General features: G+C 37.1%; 1 non-coding gene across 1 annotated transcript; it reads right to left on the minus strand.

Annotated features, from left to right (window-relative positions):
* Nucleotides 1-5,479: 5,479 nt before the first annotated feature.
* On the minus strand, nucleotides 5,480-5,546 carry LOC118023258. Its single transcript, XR_004682726.1, has one exon. It is a non-coding gene; the product is annotated as a small nucleolar RNA SNORD109A (small nucleolar RNA).
* Nucleotides 5,547-19,606: the final 14,060 nt, after the last annotated feature.

The following is a 19,606-nucleotide window of genomic DNA, read 5'->3' on the forward strand; positions in this document are numbered from 1 at the left end:
GTCACTTTTCCTTTCAGTTCAGACTTCTGTACTGACTCTTTGCTTGCTGTGGGCTGTTCTTGCTCTCTGTGATGTTAGTGAAACCCAGGCAGGCAAGCTCTGAGGGGGCATGGCAGCAGAAGGGCTTGGGGGTAGGGGGAAGTGTTAGCAAAATTTGCACTGAGCCTCTAGTCCTTGACCAGATCCCCTGAATCATGTTAACTCCTTGGGCATGGCACAGAATCAGTGGCTGGGCAGGCTGTATGTGGCCTTCACAAAATTTGTGCTGAGCTAAGGGCTGAGGCCAGTAGGCTTGGGATAGGTGAGTTCTCAGAGAACTTGTGGATAAGGTGTACTGCTAGCTGGTTAGGTAGCAATTGTCTGTGCAGTGCTACTCCCCCCCACCCCCGCCAGGTGTCTTTGTTTTTATGTTGGAGGTGGGGGAGGAAAATGTCACCTGCCAGCTCATTTGTTTCCAGAGAAGTCTCCCAACACATTCTGAAATCAGTATAAACAGATCTCCCTCCCTTTCTGCAGGCTGTTGCTTCTATGTTGCCTCTCCTTAGGCTGTTGTCTTTTTAAGGGCAGGAACCCAGCTATCACTGGCCCTCCCAGGTTGCTCAGTGCTCAGTCAGCTGACTTTTAAATTTCCAGGCTTCAAGTCTTGCTGGTTATACAAACTCACAAAATTAACCCCTCTGTTTTCAAGGCCAGACATTATGAAGATTTGTTTTCCCCATGTGGGCTCACTTATGATTTACCCTGTCTGTGATTGCAGCTCCCTCCCTCCTGTGGGCAGATCTAGATCACCATTTTTGCCTTTTCTAATCTCTCTAATGTGGCTTCTTCTCTATATTTAGTTGTGGAGTTTCTTTTGCCAGTTTATTTACTCAGACATGATATCCAGTTGTAAGCATGAGGTAAGGTGAGCTTAGGGTTCTCCTACTCTGCCATCTTCCCATGCCTCCTTCATAACTGAGATATTTTCTTACAAGGTTGTTATATATATTAAGAAAACAGTGAGCACTTCATCTTTAGTTTATTGAAGCTGACAATATGGTAATCTCATAAGCCTCTTCAGACCGTATGGTAATGGCACAGTTAAGGATATGGAAATGTTGACACACACAAAAATTATAACAGACTAAATAATGTGGCAGAAGTTGATTTTCAAATTTTACCACTTAGCAAAAAGTGATCCCCATCAAAACAACACTTCATATAAACTCGCTTTCATCAACTTTGTCTCTCTTCTCTACCCTAAGCAATTTTTTCCCATATTGGAACAATATTACTACCAGGTGCTCATCTGCTGATTGCATCCCTAGATCTAGCTTTATATTTTTACTTGATCTGCACTTATCATTCCTTCTTTAATTTTTTTGTCTCCATTAATATAAAAAACTTAAATTTTTCTATTTAGTGACATTATTTCTATTACACACACACACATACACACACACAGATGGCTAAACTCTCTAAATAAAAGTCATATCAATGCTTTCCTGCCATTTGTTTTTTCCAATTTTCTCTTAGATCATTTTAAGCCAAACCAAGAGGATCATTACTTACGCTTCAATATCTATTCCATCATGCCAACTTTGTTATCATATCTCAATGTGATTATCATTTTTTATAAGTAAGAAAGTAAGTAATGAGCTCACCACATACTTAGGCTGGTCTGGAGAAATGACCTTGGATTTATTTTCAGACAGTATATTTAGAAAATACTGACAGAAAATAATTGTGAAAAGACTTTAACCTGCTATCTCTACTTGGAATGCATGACCTGTAGGCTCACTCCAGAGTTGAGTAAGGCATGGTTGATATGTAAGTCTGACTCAACATGACCCCATATCCATATATACTAACAACCAGATTTTCTTGTTTCTCTGTATCAAGTTCTGACACACAACACACACATACACACACCCCTAGGCTCCCATATGAATAAGTCATAAAATGTTCATGGTGTGGTCAGTGTGAAACAAAACTGTGTGTCAGTAACTATTAGATCTTTCAGTGAGATGATAATGTCCATTCTACACACTTCTATAAAGCTAAGTAAACATTATGCTAAATTAAAATTCTCTGTATCCTGTGTGATTAATTCACTACCTCATTCAGGTAACATAACTTATACCTTTATATTTATTTTCTTATTTTTTCACTCTCAAGTATGCATTACCAGCACTAAAACAAATGAAAAGAAAAACCCATATACCAAATATGACTCTCAAACTTACCTGAAAAGAAACACACATAATGTTTGAACCTTAAAAATTCCCACTATGGAAGCTTATCCTGATTAATTCTTTATGGGAACACTTTTTTATCAATGTAATAAATTTTGTTCTCTCATTGTCATCCTTGCATGTGTTATCAGAATATAAATTATTATAATAAAAATTTTATAGAAACTATGATTTATCCAGACAATGGCTTTTTCAGAACATCTGAATCTTAGTATACAAATTCTGCTTTGAAATTAATAATAGTATTTAAGTTATTGTTAATGAAAATCTATCTTGGTATGACTGTCAGTGTGATGTTATGATTTATTGATAATGTCTGCATTTAGAAGAGAATGCTCGACCTATCCTGAAGACATCAATCCTTAAATCCCAAGTAACACATTATCAATATTAGACACTATTCCTAGGAAATGTATTAGCTAATGTTTGGACTAATTTGATGGGATATTTTAAACTTTCTACTAAAATATGTTACATGTGTAGAAAAGTCTATGCATGAAAATTGTACAGCTCAGTAAATTTTCATCATCCAGACAAAACAACTAATCAAGACACAGATCAATATAAAAATATTACAAGCATTCCAGAAACCACCAAGGTGTCTTATCTCCATGACTATCTCCCTCATGACTTTCCCTGAGTAACTTATTTTCAGATCATAGACTAGTAAATATACAAGAAATATAGGTAAGGCAATTTCAAAATAGAACCAACTGGAATATATAGAACACTGAATCCACAATGATATAATTATATATTAATGTAATTATAAGTGCAAATGGAATACTTATTAAATTGTGCCATACCCTATACCATTGCAGAGTTACAAAACTATTCAAAAGTAATAAAATCAATTCAAAGTATGTTTTTCCATCATATGGAATTAGGTTAGAAATCATTAATAAGGATCAAGAAAAAAAGCCCTACTTCTTGGAAATTAAGCAATGCCCTTTTAAATATTCCATAATTCAAAAATAAATCAACATAGAAATAAGAAAACATATTTATATTAGTAATAGAAAAATGTAAATGCTAAACTTGTGCTCATGCAGCTAAAATGTGCTTACAGGGAAATTTAGAGTGAAAAACAATATATTAGAATTGAGAAAGGTTAAAAAAATAAATAAATTGTATTTTACAAGAAGCCAGATGAAGATAGACAAATAAAAATCCAGAAGGGTTATAAATACAGAAAAATTAAAGAGGTTAAGAGCAGAAATCAGCAAAATAGAAAGCAGACTTACAAAAGGAAAAGGCAACAACAAAAAATAATTTGAAATAATTAATACAATTATAACCCTCCTACCAAGATTAATCGAGAATGGGAGATAACACAAATTATGAATATCTAAAAGACATACAAAATAAAAGATATCACTAAAAAAACTTGCAGTAATGAATAAAATGTTCATCTGACTAGTAAGAATCTTGAGAAAATGCAGTCACAAAGAGAGCAAAACTATATAATCACATTTTTATAAAGAAAAAATGAAGAAAAAAAGTGAAATACATTTTCAAAAGAGTTGCATTTGGCGAGGAGGGGCTGGAGCTGGTCATAAGGGAAGATTCTATTGTGTTAGTTATATTTTTCTTCTATGTCTGAGTCCTATAATATAGCATCATAATATGGACAATTTACTGCATAGATATTATGCATCAATGTGCTGTTACACTGTATGGATTGAGACAATATCACCAAGTCCATGGATCTGTGAATCTACTAATGGTAACAAATATACAAGTAGGGTCTTGTAAGAATATGCTTTTTAAATAAAAAACAGGCCCTATCATTCCTGCTATATGTCTGTTCGAAGTTGTTAATGATTGAGGTTCTAGAGTTCATTTCAATATCTGGCAGAGCTAATTTCCTTTTTGATCTGTGACTATTAGTAATTGCTCAGTTTTTTAGAATCACCTTCTATGGTTCTAGATAATAAATGTAAATTTAAAAATTATAATAAATGGATACAAAAATAAGCACTACTTGATAAGAGTTGTGACAGAACTTTGTCAAGAAAAAATTTTGCGTATGCTTAAGGCAATAGCCACTAGGTCTCAGGTAACACACAATTTTCAACAAACCTTGCCAGGAAATATATAAACAACTTTTCTTAGGGATGTGTATTTCAAGTTTTAGTAAGAAATAATAATGATATGATATTTCCATATCTCTCCATTTAATACCTCTAACATAATATCCTTTTTAAAGGCCTAGAGCAGTATTGAAAATTGAACTATTTTGTGTTTCAAAAGAATTATTGCAACTTTTATCATATAAAAACTTAATGGTCTTAAAGAGATCTAACAAAATTTCACATACAATGTCCCATGTTGCAAAAATGAGAAACAATTCACGTCATTCCCCAAAGATTAAATTAGAGGCAGAAATATAATGCAATGTGACCACAAAAACCTTATGAATCATAGAGTCTCTATTCTTAAAGTTCAATAATTAAGCAGATGAAGAAATCTGATAACATTTTGGCATATTTGGATTTCACTATAATAATTTTGATCCAATATGAAACTGTTAAAATTTCTCTAATAGTCTACATCTTTCCATCAAAGCAGAAAAGAATCAAAATGAAAGAACAAATTATGAGGATACAATAATGTAGGTAACCTTGACTAAGGTCTCAATGAGGAAAAAGATACATTATAAAAATATTCTTGAATAAGCTTCTGAAAAGATGCACACAGAGACCTCAAGACCTGGCACACAGAATATAACATATGAGCTTCAAAGGATCTTTGTTTAGTTACTCACCTCTGTTCTCTGAAGTAAAAGCCCTGATCCTAGTCCTTCTATCTCAGCACAACATGACAGAAAGAAAAACAAAGACAGAGTATCAGAAAATATTCAAAAGTAAAAAATTGGTTCCATTATCATTATTTAATATGGGCATACATTTTTTTCTTCTTTTAGCCCAAGTGAGAATTTCATTACCCATCACAGTTGCTTCTCTCCTTATTTCAATCATTTTTATTCCCTCATTTGTTACTCAAGAACATCTTTTCTCTATATCAGTATCTTTCTACAACTTTCATTCAAAGTAAGCAAAATGAAGCAAGTCTTGGATTGCTGATCATATCTAAAGGTGCATGGTGACTTATAAAATAAGACATAAATGCCCTGTTTTGGGAAAAAGAGCATGCTAACAGTGGTATTATGTTGTCACTGAGGGGTCATTAAAGACAGCCAGGCCCTGAGAGTCTTATTTGTCCTAGTAGAGGGCCACTCATCTGGACCTCAGATTGACATCTGGAATGAGTCCCTCAGCATCCTCAGACAGTTGTGCTCATCATTGATCCAGACAAGCACCCTCCCAACAAATAAGCATTTCCATAGCCAGGCTTATGTTGTGCAAGTTTGAATAAAGAACAGTAAGTGTGTAGTAGATATTGTATTCAGTACCTGAAAAATGGGACCCATATATGTAGCATTAAAAAAATGCTACCTTTAATTGTTCTAATAAAATTAGGTAAGATCTATTGGGAATATATAAAAAAAAAAACCTTTAATCAACAAAAATTTTAAAGAGCAAATGAGGTACCAAAAATAATATAAAGGTTGATTATAATATGAGTAGATCATATATGTTGTGAATATTTCAGATAAAGATTAAAAAATATCAGTAGTTAGCATAGTTGAATTTCACTACAAGTTTATTTTCATCCAATACAAAATTGTGAAAAAAAGAAATATGGGAATAATTACCCAAAGATATTCAGGTTACTTTTAAAAGATATTTTAAAAAGGGAGCAATAATGGGGATTCTTTGTTCCATTTAGGGGCACTCACTGGGAAAAATATCTATCATAAAAATATTCTTTCTTAAGCTTCTGAAAGAATGAACTCACAGAATTTGAAGCACTGACATCACTAGTAATAAAACACATTATTTCAAAAGCACCAGGATAGCCACTCACCTTTCTTCCCTGAAAGTAACTTATTCACTTGAAAAAAAACAGTAACCTGTTCTAGCTTTGGACCTGCAAAACATTATAAAAAAATAGATCAGATGAGACAATGCATTAAATTAATTAAAAATAATGCATAACATTTGCTCTATTTTAATTAATCATACAGATATCCCTTGCCACAAACATCACATTTGCTTGATCCTTTGTCATTTCTGTCATATCATTTATTCATCTGTTTCCTTCCTGAGTTCTTTACTTTGCAAATGGCCAATAATTCTCTCTGCTGAGCTATTCAAATAAGTATATAGTGGTTATCTTTAAAATGGGAAATTCTAAAGCTGTATTCCACCCAATAAAGACTGAAAATACCTTGTGATGTGAAAAATGAAAAGAACATAGTAGGAGTATTGTGAGATTACTGAGGAGTTTGATGAAGGGGTATTATGAGAGGTATTGTGAGGATTATTGATGACCTCATCAATTGAGCAGTACTAAAAGTGAGTCTTATTTGCTTTTTTTAAAGTATTATTGAGATATTAAGATATTATTCACATATAATTCACCCATTTAAAGTGTACAATTCAATCGTTTTTAGTAAATGCCATATTGTGCAACCATTGCCACAATCAAATTTATTTTATTTATTTTTTTAATTTAAATTCAATTAGCCAAGGAATAATACATCATTAATTTACAATGAGATACCACTTTACATGAGTCTTATTTGTCTTATAGAAGGCCACTCAGCTGGACTTCAGCAACCCCAGATGTTTATGCTTATTCTTGATCCAAACAGGACCAGTACAACCAATAAGCATTCCTCACACCACACTAATGCTCTTAACAATTTACTACTTGCATTTAGCTTACAGTGAAAAACAGCACAGGTAGACATTTAACTGGACTTTGGTAAATCTGGTTATAATGGCAACTCCAGAAGCTTCCCAGAATCCTTATTTTTAGAATGATACATAAAGTGATATTGCAGTGGGGGAGTTTTTAATTCTGATATAGTCAATAAGATAGAAAAAAAAAGAATCAAGAGTTAACTGTGAAGTTAGGTTATATGACTTAAAAATATTAAATTATGTTAGGGTCTGACAATGTCATACTACTTTCATTTGTTTAGTCTATAGTCCCTGGAGAGAAGATATATGTCCATATTGAAAGTATAGGATCATTACCCTATACCATTCTCTGTTTTATCTCTACTAGGAGCAACTTTATTTCAATACACACACATACAAACTAAATCTATTCTATGACTTGCCTTCATTAATCTGTAAGTGCTCGCAAATATCTAGATTTTTAAAAACAAAACCCATTCCTCATTACTATTATCCAAAATATATTCCCTGTCAGAAGTTATAAAAAATACCCTACAAAAGGAATATTTTTGTCATTTTCCTGATCTGGCTGACTTCCCAACATCTGAATTCAGTTTAATGTACTATTATTTGCAAGAGTATCAAATATTAACAGCAAATAATTGAAAATAAGAAATAGATATAATAAATACATCTGATTAATACATGTAAAATATTAACCACTACATCCATCAAAGGAATAAGTTAGCAACAATTATTATTGGTTAGCTACCAAAATACAGTAGGAAGGTGCTAATATTCAAATAAAATTCCTCAAGATAGCAAAATATTTGAAGAGTTAAGATAATATTTATGATTTATAAATATAGCATGCACACAAATAAAAATACAGATGTGCTTATAAGGATAGGCAGATGGTATAATATAAAAGCTATTCCTCAGTTTCAGATAAACTGGACTTATGGTGAAATTTGAATGATAATTCTTGGGGTGCCTGGGTGGCTCAGATGGTTAAGCGTCTGCCTTCGGCTCAGGTCGTGATCTCAGGGTCCTGGGATCGAGTCTTGCATCGGGCTCCCTGCTCCTTGGGAGCCTGCTTCTCCCTCTGCCTCTCTCTCTCTCTCTCTCTCTCTCTCTCTCTGTCTCTCATGAATAAATAAATAAAAAATCTTGAATGATAATTCTTTCCCCCAAGCAACTACATACTGTCTAAAACAAAATGAAAAAGACAGTGCAAATAAGTTTCCACTTTTGCTCTACATGAAATGTACAATGTACAAAAAAGAATGAGGCAAGATGAAGCAAAAAAATGTAACCCATAATCCTTAAAACTGATGGCAGATGACCATATTTTAGGAGGAGCACAGAAAATATTTTAAGTCTATTTTGAAGAATGCATAGAAAATTATGACAGATGTGTTAATAGATCTCTATAGAAAAATGGAAATTATAAGCATGAACAAAATGGGAATTCTAGAAATTAAAACTATAATATATTTTTTTAAATAGATGGAACAAAATGACAAAGTAGGAAATTCCTAGCTTGTATGCCCCAAGACAAACTGTGATCTGGCAGCCATCCATGGATAAAAGTGCCTTTGTGGGAGCTTTGGGATCCAGGTAGGAGATTGTGAAACTCCAGCGGGCCCAAGACTAAAGAAAGCTGCTTTGAGAAGGCAGGCCCATACCTTAATGGCAGGCTAACTAAACATGGTCCCCGCTGCAAACTGAAAACAGTCTCATCCCGCTATGGACTCAGCTCCAGTGCTGCTTGGTTGTGGTCTTGAAAGCAGCCTCATTCACGAAGGGACCCTAGAAGAGCTATGCCCATCTGTGTCCCTGGTAGTAGTTTTCCAATCTCTGACTGTGAATACTGAAGTGGCCCTATGGCCTGGCCCTAGTCCTGTTCTGCCACAGTCTGGAGTCACTCTTCCCCCATGAGAGGAAACACACCCATCTCTGCCCCTGGTAACCAGCCCACTGACTTTAGTCTCAACTGCAGATCTTGACATAGCCCTGAGGCTTGGCTCCAGTTCTGCTATACTGTGGCCTAGAGTCAGCCCTGCCTCCCTTGCCTTCCCAGGAGCTGTGTGATGCCTTTCTGCATTCCTGGTAATAGTACCACTGACATCAGTCTTGTCTATGGACACTGACGTGGCCCTGAGACTTAGTTCCAACCCCATTTTGCAATGGTCTGGGGAAAGTTCTGCCTGCACAGGGAATCTACAGCAACCACACTTTCCAAGGCCCTGATGATAAGCCCATCATGTACAGACTTGATTGTGGACCCAGAAACAACTTTGAGACTTGGCCCCAGCCTTTTTTGACTATGATCTCAGAGGCAGTCCCACCTACCTGTTGAAAGAACAGGAACCTTGCTTGCCTGAACCCTCAGTAATAGGCCTGCCAACCATGAACCCGACTGTAGATATGGCAGCAGCCACATGGCCTAATTCAAGCCCTCTTCAACTGTGATCACAGAAACAGTTCCATTAGCCTGGGGATTTAGGAAAGTCTTACTGACAACAGTATATAAAGAAAGGAAGAGGCATTTTTTTTCCTTGAAATATACAGACATCAGTGCTAGTCTACATAAATCATGAATCAAGAATCAGGCACACATGAAACCACCAAAGGAAACTAATCAAGCTTCAGTAAATTAACCCCAAGGAAATGTAGATTTATGAATTGCCTGACAAAAAATTCAAAGTTATTGTGTAAAGGAAGATGGTGGTGGAGTAGGAGGACCCTAGTCTCACCTCTTCCCATGAATGCAACTAGATATCAATCTCTTAAATTCTCCAGACATAGACCTGAAGGGTGACAGAACAAACTCCACAAGTAAGGTGGGGCGGGGGGGGAGGTGGTAAGAAGACACATCAAAGAAAGTAGGAAGTGTGGAGACATAGTTTAGGGGTGAAATGGATTGCAGGTGCTGCAGAGGGGAGGAAGCATGGTCACAGAGAATGGCAAGAGAGACAGGAGTACATAGGGGAAGGCACAAGGAAAACATTTCCCCAAAGCCATTGGGTTGAAAAATAAGAGGGGTTGAATTTTGTGAGTTCTTGCAACCAGTCAGGCTTAAATACTGGAGTTTTAAAGGTCAGTGAACTTGGCACGGCTAGAGCCCCAAGGACACTATGCTTCTTCTGGAGAGAAGGCAGGCAAAAATGCAGGGGCAGACAGTATGGAAACAGCAATATGAAGAAAGCCTGGGGCACAGAGTGGGGAGATTATTTGCTCTTCTTGGAGCACATCGCTGAGAAGGATTATTCACAGAGACACCTCTCTGGAAACAAAGGAGCTGGCCAGAGCCATTTCCTTCACCAGCCCCTCAGTATAAACACAGAGACACTTGTGGGAATCAGCACAGCACTGACACTGGCTATATAACTTCCATGCACTAAGCCCCACCACCCTGCACTCCAGTGGGACTGCCCTTCTCAGTCCCACATGCATCAAGCCCATTCCCCATAAAACCTGCAGAAACCCCTGCCCACACCACATCACCAGAAAGTTCTGTAGGGCCTCAGATCCGGTGGAGGTGGTGACAGGTCTTATTTCACAAGCAGACCAGAGCACACCTAGTTAAAACTTGCCACATTCAGATCAGGGCCCAAACACTGCCCATAGCAGACAAGGAGAACCTCTGCAGATGACTGGCCTGAAGGACAGAGCAGCCAAAATGCAACAGCAGAGCACATACAACACACACTAGAAACACTCCCTGAAGTGCCAGGCTCTGGGCACTATGTGACTCTTCTTCATAAGGCCATTACTTTAAGGAGCAGGTAGTCATAACTGGCTTTTCTAACATAGAGAAGAAGGCAGAGACTTAGACAAAATGTGAAGATGGAGGAAGTTATCCCAAATAAAATAACAAGATAACGTCATAGCCAGAGATCTAAGCAAAAGAGCTTATGAATAACATTCCTGATGGAGAATTTAAAGCAACAATCATAAGGATATTCACTGGGTTTGAAAAAAGAATAGAAGATATAAGGAGACCATTACCACAGAGATCAAAGAGTTAAAAAAAAACAATCAAAGATGAAAAGTGCAATAAATATGATTAGAAATGTTCTTGATGAAATGAACAGCAGGCCGGGAGATGCAGATAAACAAATAGTGATGTAAAGACAAATTAATGGAAAGCAATGAAGCTGAAGAAAAGAGAGAAAGAAGAACTATGCAACACAAGAATAGACTTAGGGAACTCATTGGCTCCACCAAACATAATAGCAGTCATATTATGGGAGTCCTAGAAGAAGAAGAGAGAAAAGGGGGCAGAAAATTTATTTGAAATGATGATGCCTAAAAATTTCTTTAATCTGGGGAAGGAAACAGACATCCAAATTCAGGAGGCAGAAAACTCCCATTGAAATCAGCAAAAGCAGTCCAACAGTAACAAAATTTGCAAAATACAGTGGTAAATAAAAAATTCTTAAAAGCAGTAAGACAAAAGAAGTCCTTACCTTACAAGGGAAAACCTGATAAGGCTACCTGGAGATTACTCAACAGAAACTGGGCAAGCCAGAAGAGAGTGGCATGATATATTCAATATGCTGAATGGGAAAAATATGCAGTCAAGAATACTATATCCAGCAAGGCTATCATTCAGAATAGAAGGAGAGAGAGAGAGATAAAGAGTTTCCCAGACAAACAAAAAATGAAAGGAGTTTGTAACAACCAAACCAGTCCTACAGGAAATATTAAAGGGGACTCTCTCTGGGGCGCCTGGGTGGCTCAGTTGATTAAGCGACTGCCTTCGGCTCAGGTCATGATCCTGGAGTCCCGGGATCGAGTCCCGCATCGGGCTCTCTGCTCGGCAGGGGGTCTGCTTCTCCCTCTGACCCTCCCCCCTCTCATGCTCGCTCTATCTCATTCTTTCTCTCAAATAAGTAAATAAAATCTTTAAAAAATAATAATAAAGGGGACTCTCTGAGTAGAGAGACCAAAAGTGACAAAGACAAGAAAGGATCAGATCAGAGAAAATCTCCAGAAACATCATTTTATTGTAATAAAATGGTAATAAATACATATCTGTCAATAATCACTTTGAATGTAAATGGACTAAATGCTCCAATAAAAAGACATAGGGTTTCAGAATGGAAAAAAAAAGACCCATCTATATGCTGCCCACGAGAGACTCATTTTAGACTTAAAGATACCTGCACTTTGATTTTTCTTTAAAGATTTTATTTATTTATTTGACAGAGAGAGACACAGCGAGAGAGGAAACACAAGCAGGGGGAGCGCGAGAGGGAGAAGCAGGCTTCCCACGGAGCAAGGAGCCCAATGTGGGGCTCAATCCCAGGGCCCTAGGATCATGACCTGAGCTGAAGGCAGATGCTTAATGACTGCACCACCGAGGCGCCCATAAAGACACCTGCACTTTGGAAGTGAGGAGATGGCTAAACGTTTATCATGCAAATGGATGTCAAAAGAAAGCTGGAGCAGCAATGCTTATATTGGACAAACTAGACATTAACACAAAGACTGTAACAAGAGAAAAAGAAGGGCACTATGAAATGATAAAGGCAACAATCCAGCAAAACTATGTAACAATTGCAAATATTTATGCAACCAACATGGGAGCACAAATTATATAAAATAATAACAAACATAAAGAAACTCATTGATAATAATACAATAATAGTAGAGGACTTGAACACCTGACTTACATCAAAGGATATATCATCTAACAGAAAATTTAACAAGGAAACAATATCTTTGAGTGATACTTTGGAACAGATGAAGTTAACAGATATATTCAGAACATTCCATCCTAAAACAGCAGAATACATTCTTTTCAAGTAAACATGGGACATTCTCCAGAATAGGTCACATATTAAGTCACAAAACAGTCCTCAACAAATACAAAAAGATTGAGATAATACCATGCACCATTTCTTTCTTTTCTTTTCTTTTCTTTTGCAAAGCATATTATGCAGCTTTTATTAATATTATACATTTGTTTTTGGAAGTATGGGGGGAAAGGTGAACCTCATAAAGATAAAAATATAAGATGCAAAAACAGACCTGATTCAAACATATGGAGATTTAAAGAAACACAATATATAAAGTTTAAAATATACTACATGGGATGAGCAGCAGATAATGTGTAATAAAAGATCACTGAGCTTGTAGCTATGGAAGTTATGGGGAAAGAACCACAGGGAGGGAGATAGAAAGGGGAAAAAAAAAAAAGAGTGTAAGTGACTTGTAAAAAAATATAAGTAAACATGTATTTGGAATACCAGAAGCAAAGTGGTAAAAAAATTAATACAAATTGGCTTAAACATTTTCAAATTTGTTGGAAACTAAAAACTCAAGAAGTCCCAGGAAGAATAAAAGTAAGAATTCCACATCATAGCTCACCATAATTAAATTGTTGACACCTCATATTTTAAAAACAAAACCTTCAAAGTGATGAAGAATCCAGTAAAGAAATTTGCTTAACCACATTCTCTCATTTAATAGATTTCAATGTATGCTGTGCACCTCTCTTCTGATCCCTTTTTACTTTCCCTCTCCCCATATTTCCCAGGTAATATCTTTTAAAGATATTTTGCCACATGTGTTGACAATCTTTATTATTACATTTTAATAGTGTTCAGTAATGTACACAATTCACAAGTGTTTTCACAGATAATCTCCACTCCCCTTTGTAGACACTGCAATTGCAATTACAGGTGAAATGATAATTACTTCCCAGCAAGGAGATGAGATCATGGCATTTTATCTTGAGGTTCCATTTCTGAATAGGTACCCACTGTCCCACAAATGTCAGTTGGGGAAGTAGCAATTCTTTGCAGCTAAGCAACATTCTTAGAAATATTTTATCTCCAGAAATTCAGAAATAAATATTCTCTGTAGAGGAGTAGGAGACCTAAATTTTGTCTGGTCCCAGGAATTCAGCTAGATAGGGATCAAACAATTCTGAACACCTACAAACTCAACAGGAGATCAAAGAAAAGAATAGCAGCAACTCTCTGAACAGAAAGGCAACCATTCTCTGGAAGGTAGGACATGCGGAAAAGTGAATCCCGGGCAATACTAGGGTGGATAGACTGCAGGGGAGGGGGCCTCCATTGGCTGCTACTGGCAAGTGACAGAGCAGCAGAGCACAAAATCAGAACTTTTAGAAGTCTGCTCCACTGAGGGATGTCGCTCCAGGGGCTAAGTGGGGGGGGTGGAACCCTCGCTGGGACAGTGTGGTCTCTGGACCCTTGGGGTCACAGAAAGACTGGGGGTGCCCGAATGCAGCAGAGCTCCCAGGTATCAGAGTGGGGAAGCCAGCTGCAGAGACGGAGCCGAGGAGTGGGCTCTCAGCTCAGGGTTGCCATAAACTGTGATCCGTGGCACAGTGAGGCCACTGCTCTTCCAGCAGGGACCCAACAAGTGGCAGATCCGGGGAGACTCCCCTTTCTCCCCCAGGAGGACTGGCATGGAAGCACACCACAGGATTCTACTGGGTTTGGAAACTCCACATGGGGTCGTGTGCCAGAGATAGAAATGCTTGGTCACAGGCTGGATGAGCACAGAGTGCGGCCAGAAACTGAAGAGACGGGAGTGATTGACTGCTTTTCTCTAGGGGCTCACTGAGGAGTGAGCCCCAAGTTCTCAGCTCCTCTGGGGCTGAGCTTGGGAGGCCACCATTTACACTCTCATCCTCCAAAGCTGTATGGAAAGCTTGCAGGGAACAAAAGCTCCCGAAAGCAAACCCAAGCAGATTACCTAGCCAAGCCCCTAGCAAGGGCAGGGCAATTCCACCTCTGGCAAAGACCTTGAGAACATGGCAACAGGCCCTTCCCCCAGAAGATCAACAAGAACAGCCAGCCAAGACCAAGTTTACCAATCAATGAGAATGGCAGAACTCCAGCACTAGGGGAATACTGCACATAGAATTCATGGCTTTTTTCCCCATGATTCTTTAATCTTCCAATGTTAATTTTTTTAATTTTCTTTTTCTTCTTTTTTTCTTTTTTGAATTTTTCTTTTTTGCTTTTTCAACCAACATCTTATCAATCCCATTTTTTAACAAATCTTTTTTATTTTTCATTTTTAGAGTCATATTCTATCCTTTCCTAATATTTAACCTTATTTTTGGTATATATATATATATATATATATAGTTCTCTTTTTAAAATTTTGGGATACAGTTTCTTCTAACAAACCAAAGTATACCCTAAACCTCTAGTGTATGGCTTTGTTCTAGTCTCCTGCCTGATCACAGGCTTTGTTCTAGTCTCCTGCCTGATCACATTCTTTCCCTTTCTTTTTTTTTTTTAATCCTCTTCTTTCTGTTTTCAACCAACTTCTTATAATTTCCTTTTATAAAATCTTTTATAATTTTTCATCTTTACAGTCATATTCCATCCCTTCACCATATTTACCCTTATTTTGTACATATATAAGCTTTTCTTTCTTTAAAATTTGGGAGACACTGTCTTCTAACAGACCAAAATACACCCAAAATCTAGTGTGTGGCACTGATCTATGCATCAGCCTGTTCTTTTTGTTGTTGTTGTTCATTTGTTTATCTTTTTCTTTTTTTTCCCTTTTTCTCTCTTTCCCTTTCTTTCCCCTCAGTTTCAGGTCTCTTCTGATTTGTTTAGTATATATATTTTTGGGTTGTTGTTACCCTGTTAGCATTTTGTTCTCTCATTCATCTATTCTTCTCTGGACAAAATGACAAGATGGAAAAAATCACCTCAACAAAAAGAAGAGGCAGTACTGACTGCCAGGGACCTAATCAATATCGATATTAGTAAGGTGTTGGAACTAGAGTTCAGAATGATGATTATAAAGATACTAGCTGGATTTGAAAAAAGCATGGAAGATATTAGAGAAACCCTTTCTAGAGAAATAAAAGAACTAAAATCAACCAAGTCGAAATCAAAAAGGCTATTAATGAGGTGCAATCCAAAATGGAGGTGCTAACTGCTATGATAAATGAGACAGAAGAGAGAATCAGTGATATAGAAGACCAGATGATGGAAAATAAAGAAGCTGAGAAAAAGAGAGATAAACAATTACTGGATCACGAGGGCAGAATTCGAGAGATAAGTGACACCATAAGATGAAACAATATTAGAATAATTGGGATCCCAGAAGAAGAAGAAAGAGAGAGAGGGGCAGAAGGTTTTGGGGGCAAATTATAGCAGAGAACTTTCCTAATTTGGGGAAGGAAACAGGCATCAAAATCCAGGAGGCACAGAGAACCCCACTCAAAATCAATAAAACTAGGTCAACACCCCAACATCTAATAGTAAAACTTACGAGTCTCAGAGACAAAGAGAAAATCTTGAAAGGAGCCTAGGAGAAGAGATTTGTAACCTAGAATGGTAGAAATATTAGATTGGCAATAGACCTGTCCACAGAGACCTGGCAGGCCAGAAAGGACTGGCAGGATATATTCAGAGCACTAAATGAGAAAAACATACAGCCAAGAATACTATATCCAGCTAGGCTGTCATTGAAAATAGAGGAAGAGATAAAAAGCTTCCAGGACAAACAAAAACGAAAGGAATTTGCAAACACGAAACCAGACCTACAAGAAATCTTGAAAGGGGTCCTCTAAGCAAAGAGAGAGCCTAAAAGCAACATAGACCAGAAAGGAACACAGACAATATACAGTTAACAGTCACCTTACAGGCAATACAATGGCACTAAATTTGTATCTTCCAATAGTTACCCTGAATGTAAATGGGCTAAATGCCCCAATCAAAAGGCAAAGGCTATCAGATTGGATTAAAAAACAAGACCCATCGATATGCTGTCTGCAAGAGACTCATTTTAGACCCAAAGACACCCCTAGATTGAAAGTGAGGGGTGGAAAACCATTAGGCATGCTAAGGGACACCAAAAGAAAGTTGGGTGGCAATCCTTATATCAGACAAATCAGAGTTTAGACCAAAGACTATAGTAAGAGATAAGGAAGGATACTATATCATACTTAAAGGGTCTATCCAAGAAGAAGATCTAACAATTGTAAATATCTATGCCCCTAACATGGGAGCAGCCAATTATATAAGCCAATTAATAACAAAAGCAAAGAAACACATTGACAATAATACAATAATAGTGGGGATTTTAACATCCTCCTCACTGAAATGGACAGATCATCTAAGCAAAAGATCAACAAGGAAATAAAGACTTTAAATGATGCACTGGACCAAATGGACTTCACAGATATATTCAGAACATTCCATCCCAAAGCAACAGAATAGCACTCTTATCTACTGCACATGGAACCTTCTCCACAATAGATCACATCCTAGGTCACAAATCAGGTCTCAGTCAGTACCAAAAGATTGGGATTATTCCCCGCCTATTTTCAGACCACAGTGCTTTGAAACTAGAACTCAGTCACAAGAGGAAAGTCAGAAAGAACTCAAATACATGGAAGATAAAGAGCATCCTACTGAAGAATGAATGGGTCAACCAGGAAATTAAAGAAGAATTTAAAAAATTCATGGAAACAAATGAAAATGAAAGCACAACTATTCAAAATCTTTGGGATGCAGCAAAGGCAGTCCTAAGAGGAAAGTATATAGCAATACAAGCATTTCTCAAGAAACAAGAAAGGTCTCAAGTACACAACTTAATCCTATACCTAAAGGAGCTGCAGAAAGAACAGCAAATAAAGCCTAAACCCAGCAGAAGAAGAGAAATAATAAAGATCAGAGCAGAAATCAATGAAATAGAAACTAAAACATAGTAGAACAGATCAGCGAAACTAGGAGCTGGTTCTTTGAAAGAATTAGCAAGATTGATAAACCCCTGGCCAGACTTATGAAAAAGAAAACAGAAAGGACCCAAATCAACAAAATCATGAATGAAAGAGGAGAGATCACAACCAACACCAAAGAAATACAAACAATTATAAGAACATATTATGAGCAACTCTATGCCAGCAAATTAGATAATCTGGAAGAAATGGATGCATTCCTAGAGATGTATCAACTACCAAAACTGAAACAGGAAGAAATAGAAAACCTGAACAGACCTATAACCACGAAGGAAATTGAAGCAGTCATCAAAAACCTCCCAACAAACAAAAGCCCAGGGCTAGATGGCTTCCCAGGGGAATTCTACCAAACATTTAAAGAAGAATTAATACCTATTCTTCTGAAACTGTTCCAAAAAATAGAAATGGAAGGAAAACTTCCAAACTCGTTTTATGAGGCCACCATTACCTTGATCCCCAAACCAGACAAAGACCCCATCGAAAAGAAGAATTACAGACCAATATCCCTGATGAACATGGATGCAAAAATTCTCACCAAAAGGATCCAATAGTACAGTAAAAGGATTATTCACCATGACGAAGTGGATTTATCCCTGGGCTGCAAGGTTTGTTCAACATCCACAAATCAATCAATGTGATACAATACATTAATAAAAGAAAGAAAAAGAACCATATGATCCTCTCAATAGATGCAGAAAAAGCTTTTGACAAAGTACAGCATCCTTTCTTGATCAAAACTCTTCAGAGTATAAGGGATAGAAGGTACATACCTCAATATCATAAAAGCCATCTATGAAAAACCTACAGTGAATATCATTCTCAATGGGGAAAAACTGAGAGCTTTCCCCCTAAGGTCAGGAACGCGGCAGGGATGTCCAGTATCACCACTGCTATTCAACATAATATTAGAAGTCCTAGCCACAGCAATCAGACAACAAAAAGAAATCAAAGGCATCTGAATCAGCAAAGAAGTCAAACTCTCACTCTTTGCAGATGATATGATACTTTATGTGGAAAACCCAAAAGACTCCACCCCAAAACTGCTAGAACTCATACAGGAATTCAGTCAAGTGGCAGGATATAAAATCAATGCATAGAAATCAGTGGCATTCCTATACACCAACAACAAGACAGAAGAAGGAGTCAAACCCATTTACAATTGCACCCAAAACCATAAGATACCTAGGAAGAAATCTAACCAAAGAGGCAAAGGATCTGTACTCAGAAAACTATAGAATACTCATGAAAGAAATTGAGGAAGACTCAAAGAAATGGAAAAATGTTCCATGCTCATGGATTGGAAGAACAAATATTGTGAAGATGTCAATGCTACCTAGAGCAATCTACACATTTAATGCAATTCCTATCAAAATACCATCCACTTTTTTCAAAGAAATGGAACAAATAATCCTAAAATTTCTATGGAACGAGAAAATTCCCAGAGGAATGGTGAAAAACAAAAGCAAAGCTGGTGGCATCACAATTCCGGATTTCAAGCTCTATTACAAAGCTGTCATCATCAAGACAGTATGGTACTGACACAAAAACAGACACATAGATCAATGGAACAGAATAGAGAGCCCAGAAATGGACCCTTAACTCTACAGTCAGCTAATCTTCAACAAACCAGGAATGAATATCCAATGGAAAAAAGACAATATCTTCAACAAATGGTGTTGGGAAAATTGGACAGCCACATGCAGAAGAATGAAACTGGACCATTTCCTTACACCACACACGAAACTATACTCCAAATGGTTGAAAGACCTCAATGTGAGACAGGAATCCATCCAAATCCTAAAGGAGAACACAGGCAGCAACCTCTTTGACCTCAGCCAAAGCAACTTCTTCCAAGAAACATCGCC

The sequence above is a fragment of the Mirounga leonina genome, unplaced genomic scaffold, assembly GCF_011800145.1.
Source record: "Mirounga leonina isolate KUSES-001 unplaced genomic scaffold, KU_Mleo_1.0 Mir_178, whole genome shotgun sequence".
Taxonomy (NCBI): domain Eukaryota; kingdom Metazoa; phylum Chordata; class Mammalia; order Carnivora; family Phocidae; genus Mirounga; species Mirounga leonina.